Here is a 14717-nt window from a genome sequence, read left to right on the forward strand (position 1 = left end):
CGCAGCAAGACAGCTATGCTGAGGAGATTCGTCAACTCAAGAGCGGCAAGGCGGTTGCTGCCAGTAGTCCACTGACACCCATGATGCCATTCGTGGATGGAAACGGTTTGCTGCGGTCCAAAGGACGCTTGCAGTATGCAGATTATCTGCCGAGCACAACGGTCAACCCGCTCATCCTGCCACGTCGACACCCTGTCACGACACTCATCATTCGGGACGTGCACGTCAGCGGTCATCATGTTATGGGTACCAATCACAGCATCAGCGTCTTGTCAGGTAGATATCTCGTACCCCACATGCGAGAAGCTGTCAAGGAAGTAGAGAGAGACTGCTGGACTTGCAAGCGCAAGAAGGCCCGACCGGCGCAGCAGTTAATGGCACCACTACCAGCGCACAGGGTAGTTCCGAGCTACAGAGCATTCGCCAGTGTCGGTGTGGACTACGCAGGTCCATTCATGACTAAACAAGGACGGGGCCGGTCGCAAACGAAGCGATGGCTGTTCCTATTCACATGTCTCTCCACCCGAGCAGTTCATCTCGAAGTAGCGTCAGCGTTGAGCACAGACGCCTTCCTGAATTGCTTCCTTCGATTCACAAGTCGCCGAGGTATTCCGACTCAAGTCATATCGGACAACGGGACCAATTTCGTAGGCGCCAAGAAGGAGATGGATGAGCTATGGCAAGATGTCGACCAAGACAGAATCAAAGGGGTCACATCAGCTCATCATGTCGAGTGGAGCTTCAACCCTCCAGCAGCACCTCATTTCGGAGGACCATTTGAAGCAATGATCAAGGCAGCGAAGAGAGCTATCTACGCTATTCTAAGTTCGAGCGACATCACCGACGAAGAGTTTCTCACTGCTGTCATCGCCGCGGAAGGACTGATCAATTCTCGGCCATTAACCACGACCTCGACGGACCCACAGGACGAGACGGTGCTGACGCCAAACCACTTCTTTATGGGACAACTGGGAGGTCAGTTTGCACCGGAGATGACGGACGACCAGATAAATCTGCGCAAGAGGTGGCACCACGTCCAGCAGCTGGTGTTGCACTTCTGGAAAAGGTGGATCCGGGAGTGGTTGCCACTGCTGAGCATGCGCCGGAAGTGGACAGAAACGTACGCAAACATCAAAGTCGGAGATCTTGTGCTTCTCCTCACACCGTCGACACCACGAGCACAATGGCCACTGGCACGAGTTCTGGAAGTCTTCCCAGGGAAGGACGGCCTCGTGCGAGTCGCAAGAGTAAAGGTTGGTGGGAAGGAACTGACACGCCCCATCTGCAAGTTATGCCCACTGGAGATAAAAAGTTAAACAGTGTCATTGGAGAGCAGCCATGAGTGGCTAGCTAGCATTGTAGGCTAAGCGCTAATACGCATGCGGATCACGATATAATTCCTTTAGTATTTGGATCACGTTGGTTCATTTTTTTAGTAGTTCAGACTCGATCATTGGTGCACCATGATCGAGGAGGAGGAGAATGTTCTGGAGATTTACACAATTGTGGTGTTCTTGTTAGTTACGGCCCTAGGATTCCCTTTTAATGTCTCAATGTCACTTGGTCTATAGTACTAGACTTTTCATGCTTCGTAAGCACGGTGAGTGCAACAGTCCACAGTGTATGGTTTGGCGGAAGGTCAAAGTCACACCTGATCGATTTGCTCTTACATGTGCACATTCACATATTAGCTGATAGATACGCAAGGCTACGTGCTTTGTCCTTTGCTACATTTATTGGAGTACGAGACGCTCATATTGCGGTTTCTCCTTTTGTACGCTATGTAGTCGGTCCAGTGATTTCGTGATAGCACACGCGATCGCATTTCCACTGTACTTTCATTTGTTTGCAGCAGAACTAAGCGGCACGCGCCGTTTGGTCTCATTCTTGTCGCTACTCGCTTCTTTCGCGTATAAATAGTGGATCGATATTCACTTTGAAGTATTCGGTTTTTCATCCAGTCTTATCGGTTATTATAGTAGTTCCTTTTAGTTTCTTCTAGTTGCTTTTTAGGACTTAGCTTTTCTTTGAAGAGAAGTCGTAATTTGCATAAGCAGTTCGAATAAAGACGTTCAAACCTAGATTCCTCGTGAACAGCTTGTTTGTTCTATCATGCATGATGCATGCAAGCACACCAGCATGCACTTACCCTTTCCAGCTTGTTCTTTCGGACTTTGTGGATGCACATAGCAATTCCAGCGAGCTCATGCGAGTACTAGCTCGAGTCGGCGCAACAGCAGGTGGCGACTCCTACAAGCGATATCAAAAGACCATCATTGATAAGAAATCAGAGCTCGGAATGAACAGTGAGATACCTCACACAAAGTTCTCCATTGCAACAATGGATAATATCGACAAAAACAAGCCAGGCAGGCGAATGTACTACGGAGACCAACCAAGAGGCTTTCATGGTACATCTATTCAGAGCATCACACCAAAGCCCATCAGTGGCAATATCTTCGCGTGCAACAACATAGACTGAGTGCCACATCAAGGATTCCACTGTGCATCACAGCCTGCCAACACGAGTGAACCACAGGGTATGCGAGGCAGGCTGAGGTCCCGTGCAAGAACAATGATTGAAGGCCAGAAGCCACAAGTCGACCATCAGAGCACGCAGAGACACTTACCTACACCCCAGTCACAGCTGGATGATGCCATTCAGCCTGATTGGCCCACTGGACCTAGTGCTGTTGATGACGAGCGCGCAAGACCATCTACATAAAGCACAGAGAATCCAGAAAATACGGCAAAAACCTGTGACACAACTATCACACATGATCAAGATAAGGCTGCAAGTACAGAATGTTCAGTATGCAATACCCAACCCGCAACCCGCGCCAGATGACGCGCGCGTGTCTGTGTGTGTGTGTGCTTCTGTGGCTTCTGCTGTAGCATCTTTATCATCGCCTCCGGCGATGGGCGTCCAATGGTCCAATGGTGTGTGTGTGTGTGTGTGTGTGTGTGTGTGATACGTGTTTGTGTGTGTGTGTGTGTATGTATGTGCGCGCATGCGCGTGTGTGTGTGAGTACGTGTGTGTGTGTGTATATGTGTGTGATGCTGAATTCGAAGACACATGCTCTCACAATGCTTTCACACATGCTGCGGACCCTGCGTCTCCAGCGCTTGCTTTTCTTTCAGGCCCTGCACTTCTGTGCAGTTGTGCTAAACTACATAAAAAGTTTCTTTGACTATGTACTCCATCTATAATTATGTAATGAACGTCCTACCATGGTACATACAAAAGAAACTGTTCCACAGACTACCTTCAGCCAGAACTTTAGCAAACTAGATCAGCAGCCAGGAATACTGCTGGATTTTGATTAAAAATCTGGGCCCCAATCACACGACTTACAGAGAAATTCCGTATAGATGTCGAAGACAAAACAGCAAGGGGACTGGTTTGCAATGTAGAGGTGCCCAAGGAAAATAAGCAGCCAAAACGTCCTTGTTCAAGCACAATTACTTTAGTGCAAAATTCCACACAATTCGACATACCTCCACGAAATTGTGGGCCGCTCCATTTTGCATAGCCTGATTGGGATGTGCTTTGGGAATCCAAACCCAAATATATCTACCTTTGGCTTAGAGCATAAGCCGAGAGTGTCCGTTATATGCTATCCACTCCAGCACGACAAGCAAGTTGATGGTACGATTACGACGAAAAAATGTATAGAGCAAACACAGGTCTTCATGGTCTACAGTTGGGCGCAACGAACCTCAGCTAAAGTGCCATAGGTGACAAAGGGACATACCTCAGCAGCAAACCAGTTATGAACAAGGATTCCTCCAGCACACGCCAGTTCAGATCCAAATAAGGTTGCAAATTCCCAACAAAACAATTGTGTCGTCGTCATCTTTTTGCACCTCGATTTTTCCCGCGGTTGCAAATAAAAACAGGCTACTCAAGGGCTTGGCGCACGGACTGCCGAATGTGATGCCAAATCAATTGCAGAGCATTGTCAGGCACAGGATGTACACATCGTGCAGAGTGTTGTGTACACCTCGGAGCGCTTCCGAACAGGGTTCGCCAGGGTCACAGTGTTGGCGTCGGACGCCACCACCGTACAGGGGAAAGCATTTTGGCCGGACTCGCTCGGTTTTGCAGTTCGTGAATGGCGCTTTGGTGCTGACGGCACAGCTCCAGCACTCACATAATGCCACACACCATCTACCGGCATTTACAGCCCCTGAGCCCGCATGCTCCTGTGTTCACCCCTTCGTCTCCAAATCCCTCAACCCCAGCATTCTTTTCTACAATTCATCCATCCAACCGACTAAATGTTGGCCACATTTAGAAAAGCGATCCTGTCAGCTTTTCTATTATTGTGTTCACATGGCGCTACCTAACGACACCGCTATTCAGACACGTTGTCTACGTAGCTACGTAAGTTTCTACGTAAGATGCTCGGTACCTGGTCCTGGACCAGGGAGCTACTCCACGGCTCCTACCATCGCGCGGCCGGCTGGCCACATGCGTGTGCATTGCAGACTTTTTGTTGTTGCCTTTTCGGATGTGCATGCACGAGGAACTTTGGAACTGCTTCTTGCATGAGCTGTTTCGGATATTTCGTCTCCTGGCCTGACTTATTTCGTTTCGGCGCTGCTGAGACCTCCTTTCGCGGAATATTACTCAATGACAGGTGAGTTGACCAGTTCCCTTTGATTCATTTGCTTGTGTTGACTCTTTCATTTACGAAAAGTGTGCTGACTTTGGGCGGAATGCAATAAATAATGGAAAAGCTGACAGGATCTTCTTTCTAAATTTAGCTTTTCCGCTGACGAGGCCTCCTTTTACGGAATACTCAATGACAGGTGATCTCTTAGTTGACCGGTTTCCTTCGATTCATTTGCTTATGCTCACCCTTTCATTTACGGAAACGTGTGCTGATTTTATTCGGATTTAGATCCATTTTTATCTCTTTGCCCTTGCCTACAGTGTGCGAAGAGGCGAGTTCACCTTCTTGACGGTAAGGCTTATGTGTTGTCAAAATACTCATATTCATTGCACATTAGTTCGTTACAAGTAAGGCACTGGTCAGTGGCATACTATCGTTGGCATTTCCCAATCTGGAGGGAAAGGTTCAAGGACTCATTGACCGAGTTTGCCAAATAAATTCGCATATCAGGGAAAATCTCCATTGTGGAGAGGTTCAGTAACTTGTTTGCTTCATACGAAACAAGCCAATAGGTGCAGTCTCGTCTCGTGAAAATCTCGTACTTGTATGATTGGACTTGTTTACTCGAGTCTTGGCTGTTTGATTTGTGAGTAGCGCCGAGATTGCACTGCCCCAAATAAAGTTGCGTGCCGGCAGAGCAAGAATTACGATCTGCAATCTGTTTGTAGTACCTGTAGTACCTGCAAGAATGTGCAGTACATGTATCGTACTTTCTCTGTTGCTGTTTCAGTTGCCGTCATGTTGCTAAAGAAAGGTTCAGTAGAGAGGTTCTGCAAAACGAAAATTCGAACGAAGTTTCGCGACATTCCTTGCGAAAGCGTGTACGAATTTTTGCACGAACTTTGCGTTCTGTACATTTTCGTAGTTTGCGCGGGCTAGGCACGTACACCATGACCCGATCTCACGAAATTTCCTACGACAGTTCATTTCGCGTTCCTTGCAAGTTTCGCGTCCAAAGTTGCGAAAGTTCGTGCGAAGTTTCGCACTTCATGATGTAGAGCAAAAGTGTGTACGCATTTTCGTTTTGCAGAACCTCTCTAGTGACTCTTTTGTTTCATACGAGACGAGTCAATTAGTTGGTGTGGCTTAGAATCTTTCGCTGTAGAAGAAATCTATTTGTTTGTCTATTGGAGAAATAATTGTATTCACTGGTTATAAAATAGGTTAAGACAAATTCACAGAATAAATACAATCGGTCCCTTGGTGTTCGTCCTAAAAAGGTTCGACTGAATATCATTCAAACTCACCAAAATATATGTAAGATTTTATTATCATGGAGTGCCTTATTTATCTCTCAGTATTAGTACCCTTAGACCCTTTTATCCTCAGGATCAGTGTAGTTGTTGGAACGAGGTGTCGGCCTCAGCAATGTATTTGTTTACATTTTAATACATAAGAAAGGGTTTGCTCCCCACACCGGAGCTCGCGCTATTCCGCCGACTTTACTTGACACTTGACTGACTCACGACTGCCATCCAGAGCACACGAGAAGTCCATCGAACCTTCGACTCCGCAAACCTGCAAGAAAGCACCACTCCTGCTCAATACACAGTGTTTCGGGGAATTCACCCCTCATCAGTTGAGCTTGAGTAGGCTGAGGAAGATTGTGCCTGAAGAGCATCACTTATATAGTGCTCTCCAGGCACAAACAACACCAGGGATACAAACTTACAGAGACGCTCCGTTTCCAGCGCGACAAACACCTCGTGAACACCAGATAGCAGCGTGAGTCAGTGAACCACTATTTCGTACTGTTGTGCCCAGCGCGGGCTTGCGACTAGTTGGTTTGGAGGTGACAGCGTTGCGAATGACGGAGGGTCCTCGACGTCTGTCTCACCGTCCAGGAGCGACACTGACTCACGCTGCTATCTGGTGTTCACGAGGTGTTTGTCGCGCTGGAAACGGAGCGTCTCTGTAAGTTTGTATCCCTGGTGTTGTTTGTTCCTGGAGAGCACTATATAAGTGATGCTCTTCAGGCACAATCTTCCTCAGCCTACTCAAGCTCAACTGATGAGGGGTGAATTCCACGAAACACTGTGTATTGAGCAGGGAGTGGTGCTTTCTTGCAGGTTTGCCGAGTCGAAGGTTCGATGGACTTCTCGTGTGCTCTGGATGGCAGTCGTGAGTCAGTCAAGTGTCAAGTAAAGTTGGCGGAATAGCGCGAGCTCCGGTGTGGAGAGCAAACCCTTTCTTACAAATTATCGCCGAAGTCGCAACCACTACTTCGTATTTTAATACATGTTTATTGTTCCTCCTTTGCTGTGTTGTTTTAGAAAATCGTGGACTAACAGTTTGAAGTCGTTGAACTACTTCCAAAAGTTGTATCGACATCAACAGGATTACGATTTCAGTGCAATATGATGCTGGATGACCAGTACCTATCGTGGGGTCCGTCGCATTGAAGGATTATTATTATTGATATAGGGCATTCCATTGATTGGTGACAGAAAAAAACAAAAGAAATTATAGCAATAAAAACTGCTTTAGGGCAGTTTTCTAAAAAAAGTTATTGTGTTCTAGTCCATGGACCATGGACCCCGTCTAAAAAGTAAGAAATTAACGAAATGTGATAGCTGAAAATTAAAATTTCACACAAAACCTCACAATAATCACACACAGAATTAAAAGCTACATGTAGAAGACCTTTTCCCCTCGTGATGCTCTTTCCTATGCATGCATGTTGCCAATTGTTGGTGCAGTACAAGTTAAAGTTGAAAGCAGCATTTCAAGTGTTGTGATTATTGTGAGGTTTTGTGTGAAATTTTAATTTTCAGCTGTCACATTTCGTTAATTTCTTACTTTTTAGACGGGGTCCATGGTCCATGGACTAGAACACAATAACTTTTTTTAGAAAACTGCCCTAAAGCAGTTTTTATTGCTATAATAAACGTTTGCAGCCTACGACATAAAACCCATGTTATAACTAAGCTAATAGATGAGCACTGCCTAGATCTGCTGGCGGTTACGGAAACGTGGCTCGACTCAAGCATCTCGGACACTGAGGTTTCTGTACCAGGCACAATTCTCTTAAGTCGAGACAGGCCGTGCTGATGGATGCACTTGCCTATCCTCCTGCACTCCATGTCGTAAAGGAGGCGGGATCTGCATCTTCGTAAAGGAACATGTTAAGGCTAAGCACATCTTGGACCACTCACACTTCAGTCTAGAGTTGATGTGGCTTAGAGCTGGCACAGGCAAAGATAGTACCTTGTTTGGTTGCATATACCGCCCCCCATCCGAGCCTGTAGAGTTTTGGAATCGGCTCGCTACATCCACCGAGCAGCTGGACGGCGAGAATATTGTGTTGCTAGGTGACATAAAAGTGGACTTTCTGCGTCAGACGTCCAGTGCGTTCCACCGTCTCAAAGACACGTTGCTACTTCCGTGCAGACTGGCCAATAAAGTAACTGAAGCAACAAGAATAACAGGCTCTACCCGTACATCCATTGACTGTATTCTCACGAACATTGATCGAGTTCCGTCAGCCTCTGTCGTGGACTGTGAGTTTTCAGACCATCGCCTCGTCATTACTTCCGTCCCAGTGCCCATCATGGATGCGCGGAGCAATACTACTACCCATCAAACACGCAGAGACCACCGGAACTTCAACGCTCAGCGTTTCTGCGATATGCTGCTGTCCTCCGATCTTCATATCTTTACATCCCGTACCCCAGACCTGATGTTGGACGAGTGGACAGAGAAAGTCAATGCTGTGCTTGATATCATCACACCGTACGTAACCAGGAAACACAGGAAGTCCCGTCGGAAAAATTGCCCTTTCATGACCTCGCCCCTCCTTCCCTTGATTAGAAAGCGTAAATCGGTCTTCAAGAAACTAAAAGCTACTAATTTTCGAGACGAGAGCCTATCTGTACAATTCAAGCGGCTGCGCAACCAGTGCAATAACTTGTATCGACACCTACAGAATCTATACTTTTCAGACCAGTGCCAGCGGTATGAACGGGAGCCTCGGCAGTTCTGGAAAGCCTTGAATATGATCACAAAGCGTTCCTCTCCGAAGCAAACGGTTACCATCCCACCTGAGCGATTGAACGACTATTTTCACTCTATTGTCACAGATAAGGAAGCGAATTACAAGCTCCCAATGGGACCTGCTAAATCCGACGACCTTACTACGTTTTCAGCCGTTACAGTAGCAGAGGTGGCAGCTTCGGATCGGTGACCTCCAAAGTAATAAAGCCCCTGGACCGGACGGCAATCTTCCGTGTCTACTTAAAATATCAAAAGACGTAATTGCTCTATCACTTGCTATCTTATTCAACACTTCCCTCTCGTCTGGTCAATTCCCATCCTTGTTCAAAATTGCAAACATTACACCAATTCTGAAGTCAACTCAAGGCCCCCGCGACTGCCCTTCTAACTACCGCCCAGTGTCTTTAACATCTATCCTAGCCAAGCTCTTGGAGGGGCTTGTGTTTTCTCGTATACATCTTTTTTCGTTGCCCATTCCATGTGGACCAGTTTGGCTTTCGGAAGCACCGTTCTACAGGACAGCTTGTCACCAAGGTTACGAGCGACTGGCTTGTCTCGCGCGACGCTGGACTGCATACGGCGGTTGTCTGTATTGATTTGAAAAAAGCGTTCGATATGGTGAAGCATCAGCAGCTTCTTCTTGCTCTCGCAGCTGTCGGTATTTCGGGAGCGGCCCTGGCCTGGTTCCAATCATACCTTTGTGCCAGACAACAGCGGGTGGTTACCCACACTGGAACATCTCCGTTGGTGGCAATCACTAGTGGCGTGCCACAGGGCACCATTCTGGGTCCGGTTCTATTTAACATCTATGTACGGAAGCTCCCATTGACAGCAGAGGCCTTTCCTTGCAAACTCCTGATGTTCGCTGACGACATAACGTTGTATGCCAGCAGACGTACACAAGCTGAGGCCGTCGCTACCGTTACTGATTCGTTATCTGCAATTTCTGTGGATCTAGACGAGCTTGGGCTGCGCATTAATACAACAAAGACTGTAACTTTGATGATTTCTAAGTCTTCTCAACCCCTCTCAACTCCAATCGTTTTTAACCAACAGCCTCTGCCTCAAGTGTCTAGCACGAGAATCCTGGGAACCTTTTCTCTCAAGTTTCAACCGGCAACAAGAAGCTCTTTTAATGCTGCTATTGCAATATCTAAATTCCGGACGACTGACGCTGTCAATTCCTTTTCAAATCTTGCTGCCCTGTTCTTTAATTCTTTGCCTGTGGAGTAGCGCACCCAGCACCGCACTACATTTGCTAAGCACCTTCAGACCATGCTAAAAGACGCAGCGTCTTTTCAGAAGTATTTTGATCTTCTTTTCAGCAAACTCCCTCATTGATCTGCACCGTCTGTATTGTATAACTGTGTTTACTGCGTTCCTAGTTTAAATTAGTTTTTAAAAACATCTCTTTAATTCTTGCATTATCCCATTAGGACCATGCTTAAAGACGCAGCGTCTTTTCAGAAGTATTTTGATCTTCTTTTCAGCAAACGGCCTCATTGATCTGCATCGCTTGTATTGTATACCTGTGTTTACTGCTTACTGCTTACTGCTGCTTTATTACGAAGTAGCGGAATAGCGGAATAGCGCGAGCTCCGGTGTGGGGAGCAAACCTTTCTTGCTGCTTTATTGTTCCAAGTATCAGTTTAGTTTAGTTTAAATATATTTTATTATTATTTTTTCTCACTCCACACCCCTCTACTCTGTTATCAGCCTTCTTAAGAGTTGTGTTCATCACTGTTGAGGCTTCCGATGGAAAATAAAAGAATACTACTACTACTACTACTACTTCGCCATTTACAAATGCCTGGAACATCCTTGCAGACGGAGAACGAGTAGTACAGGGCATCCCTAATTGTCTTCTTTTAGTGTGCATGATCGATTACAGACCTAAATGGGCTATGACATCTATTAGTGTACTGGCCCTATTAGCAACGAAATGAACTTACTTTTACCATACGGTTTCTTGATAGTATCCATCCTTGGGATATGGCCGGTGGTGTAGCGAACTCTGCACAGAAGACGATCTCTTGTTGACAATACAGAATTTTCAAGAAATGCCAAGCATGATCACGGTGCTGCCTATGTTTTATGGTTACTGTAGGAGTAAGGAAAAGGAGATGACCCCTGACTCGGATGGTTCTATTGTGCCAAACATGTATAACCATCTGCTTGGTGTCTGAACACATTACTGGCCATATACGTACTTGCTTCGAGCACGGTTTTCTCCCAGATGGGCCGCAATTCGGAACAGGTGTAATCAATTGTCACCAAGCAGATCAAACCATACCAGTAAATAGGTTGGTTCGTCCTGTGTGTGTGTGTGTGTGTGTGTGTGTGTGTGTGTGTGCATTCCGCTTCATGGACAGGTGGTGGAAAATGTTTCCTCCTTCGTTTATCTGGGTTCTGTCATCACTCCGGATGCGCGTTCTGCGGGAGACGTTTCGAGGCGTTTGTCACTCGCCTCGCGTGCCTTTGGATCGCTTCAGGATGTGTTTGCTAATCGTGATCTTTCACTCCATGTGAAGCGCCGATTGTATAACGCCTGTGTGATGACAGTGCTACTGTATGCTTCGGAGTGCTGGTGCCCTTTGCAGGGTGACCTCCGGCGCCTCGATAGTTTCCACCACCAGTGCATCCGTAGCATCTTGTGTGTTTCGCGAACACAACAGTGGGAGGAACGCATCACCAATGAGCAGCTCCGAGAGATGTGGGGTGATACATCGCTATTGTCCTCCCGGCTTCGGAAGCGGAGGCTTGAATGGCTTGGCCATGTGGCCCGCATGTCGGATGTTCGTGTGCCCAAGCAGCTGTTGTTTGGCTTCCTACCGTCGCCTCGGCCTGCGTGTGGTCCTCGTCGTCGCTGGAGGGATGTGATTTCGGCTGATCTTCGGCACATCGGCATTGAACATCTAGCTTGGTATGGGATAGCTCAGGATCGATCTGCCTGGCGGGTGTCTGCCGTTGGGCCGAGCCTCGGCGGTCCTTCCCATGACCAATCTCAACGGGTGGACTGTCTTATCTGCCACCGTTCGTTTCGTCGGCCAGGTGACAAAGCAAGACACAAGTGTAGCGCAGAACGAAGTCTCCCCATCCAGGAACAGCGTGGTGCTGTGCAGTGTGGTACATGCAGGAGGTGGTTTCACTCTCGTGGTGGCTTGCGTGTACATCATTGTTTGCCCCTGGAACCATCGGAAGCGTCCGCGCCGGCATCACCTATTCCGCTCAACGTCCCAGCTTCTCTCTTTTGTGTGACATGCAATCGGCAGTTCAAGTCAGTGCCTGGTTTCAGACGTCACAAGTGCGACCGTGGCCATCGAGCAACCAAGTCTGATAGAGCGGCGTATGGTGTTCGCTGTTCTCGCTGCAGCCGTCAGTTCCGTCGACAGAGTGACCTGAGTCGTCATCTCCGTTTCTGCTCCTGACAATGACTCTGGCTCCTTTCGGAGTGGTGTGGCCCTTGTGGCAACCAAGCTACAGTAGTAGTAGTAGTAGTGTGTGTGTGTGTGTGTGCAGCACTTTTCGCGACGACTCGTGCAGGGGCGGAGACGGCACTTGCAGTGTTTGACACGACCGCAGCTGAGTTTGGGCTTAAAGTTAGCGCTACCAAGACACAGTTCTTGGTTGCAGGTAGGGATGTTTCGCCTGGGGACTGCGCTCCAATCGAGCTAGCTGGCACGGTCATCGAGTGTGTTTCGGAGTTCCGGTATCTGGGATCTCTCATTCATCGCGGTGGCCGGTCGACACAGGACATCACTGCTCGGATTGCGCATGCCTCTCGTGCTTGTGGCGCCTTGCAAGGAACCATCTTCAGCAATCCTGACCTTGATTTGCATATCAAGAGGTGTGTGTTTAATGCATGTGTGCTGTCGCTCCTCCTCTATGGGTCAGAGTGTTGGACACCATTGCAACACGATCTCAGACGTTTGTCAGTCTTTCATATGCGGTGCATCCGTTCCATCCTGGGTGTGTCCCGCAGAGATTGCTGGAATAATCACACGACCAACGCCCAACTGTTGGAGATGTGGGGTGACTCTGATACCATCTGCGTGAAGGTCGCACAGCGTCGCCTAGAGTGGCTGGGCCATGTTGCTCGAATGGACAGTAGCCGGATGCCGAGACAGATCCTGTTTGGCTCACTTCTCACACGTCGCCCAGCACATGGCCCTCGCAAGCGCTGGAAGGATTGCGTTGTCTCCGACTTAAGAGTTCGTGGCCTCACCAAGGAATGGTACCCTATCGCCTGTGAGTCCCGTGCTGACTGGCGGACTATGTACGCCGAGCCTGTGGAGAATGTGCCTCAGCCTGACCCAGTGGTATGTGCGGATTGCAATCGGTCATTCTCGCGCCCTGGAGATCGTGCTCGCCACAAATGTGTGGTTGAGCGGGCAAAGCCGATTGCTGAGCAGCGAGGGGCTTGCCACTGTGGAGATTGTGGGCGTTGGTTTCGCAGCAAGGGTGGTCTAGCTGTTCACCGCTGTTCCGCGCCTCAGCCTCCCGAGCCCCGGCAAGTCTATGTGCAAGATGCCTGCTGTGCTGCGCACTATGCTGTGTGTGCCCGCTGCTTTCGGTCTGTGCAAGGCCGCGGTCGTCACCGGTGCTCGAGGACTGGCCCGCGCCCGACTGCCCAGCAGCGTAATTCGTTCAGCCATGTATGCGTGTGTTCTCGCCGGTTCCGTTTGCCCCACCATCTCCGGCGTCATCAGGCTGCGTGCTCCATCTTCCTCTCTGATGCCCCTCCGGGGCCCACGTGACCCCTGTGGCAGTGGCTCTACAGGACAGGACAGGACAGGTGTGTGTGTGTGTGTGTGCGCGTCTATGCGTGAGTGCGTATATTTGTGTGCGTGTGTGTGCGAGTGTGTGTCTTGCAAGCTGTTGAATGGTGTAATCCAAGCACAAGTTGCTATGTCTAAACATAGCCGTTCGCTATCATCGTTTCTGCGATGGACAGGTCTGAGGTCTGAGGTGTGTGCGTGTATGTGTGAGTTTGCCACGGAGTGAGCAACCGAGTATGTCGGAATGTTCGTCTTTGTTTACGAGTATATGTGTGCGAGTTGTGTGTGTGTCTGTGTATTTAGTCTGGATCGTGGGTCGCTATTTCTAGTTTTACGCACTCATAGGTTCACGCAGAGTTGGCGTTAGCCAGCATTAGCCCCATCTCTCAAACAAACAAGTCAACAAAGAGGCATCTTTGGATTGAGGAGTGCTGCTTTCAAAACAACTGGTTTGAAGCTCAAAGTAGAGCTGCTGTTCCCTCAGAGTAGAGCTACTGTTGGCTCAAAGTGGAGCTGCTGCTAGCTCAAAGTAGAGCTGCTGTTGGCCAAAAGTAGAGCTGCTGTTTGGTCGAAGTAGAGCTTCGGTTAGCTCGAAGAAGAGCTGCTCTTAGCTCAAAGTAGAGATGCTGTTAGCTCAACGTAGAGCTGCAATGCTAAATGGATGTAATATAGTGCAAGCCAGAGCCGCAGCAAAGAGCTAGATAACACCAGTTGTGAGAGTGGAGCCGATCAGTGGGTACGATAATGATAGTGATGGTGTCAATAAGTGAGATAGGGAGGGTTGGTGGAAAAGAAAACACTGCTGAAGCTCGATCCGTTGTCTGGAAGAGCACCACAGGGCAAGCAAGGCGCGGTGCAATCAAAAAGAGTTAGTTTTCTTCTTCTTCTTTCAGGTACACACCTGGTATATAATTATAAATAAAAGAAGAAGCGGCAAATAAATAACTTTTTCTCAAGTGCACACCTAGAGGTTGAGTACTTCTTCTTCGAGTTAGCTTTGTCGTTGCCATAAAATCTCATCAAAACAGAAATGCGCAGCAGCTTTTATGCAGCAGACGCCGTACGCTTAAATACGGATGGGGTATTTCCTGTGAAAGATTAGTGGGAAGCAAAAAGGTGATCACTGCTGCAAGAAGAACAAAATGCTCGTTGGTTTCATATGAATATCGTCGGCTATGATTCATGTAAAAAATAAAATTTCATTCATGTAAACACTGTTACGCAAAGGGGGGGGGGGGAAAGCATGAAGTAGGCCTCGACCAAATA

At 48.1% G+C, this 14717-nt stretch overlaps 1 protein-coding gene and 1 long non-coding RNA gene across 2 annotated transcripts in view; both read right to left on the reverse strand.

Moving 5' to 3' along the window:
* Nucleotides 1–14717, reverse strand: part of LOC135811614 (adhesion G protein-coupled receptor E2-like) — a 59559-nt gene that overhangs the window by 28022 nt on the left and 16820 nt on the right. The window lies entirely within an intron of this gene.
* LOC135811619 (uncharacterized) lies at nt 2149–3658 on the reverse strand. The gene is made up of 3 exons (XR_010552668.1): nt 3500–3658; nt 2631–2717; nt 2149–2250 (listed from the first exon to the last, which is right to left on the reverse strand). It is a non-coding gene; the product is annotated as an uncharacterized LOC135811619 (long non-coding RNA).

The sequence above is a fragment of the Sycon ciliatum genome, chromosome 3 (assembly GCF_964019385.1).
Source record: "Sycon ciliatum chromosome 3, ocSycCili1.1, whole genome shotgun sequence".
Classification (NCBI taxonomy): Eukaryota; Metazoa; Porifera; class Calcarea; order Leucosolenida; family Sycettidae; genus Sycon; species Sycon ciliatum.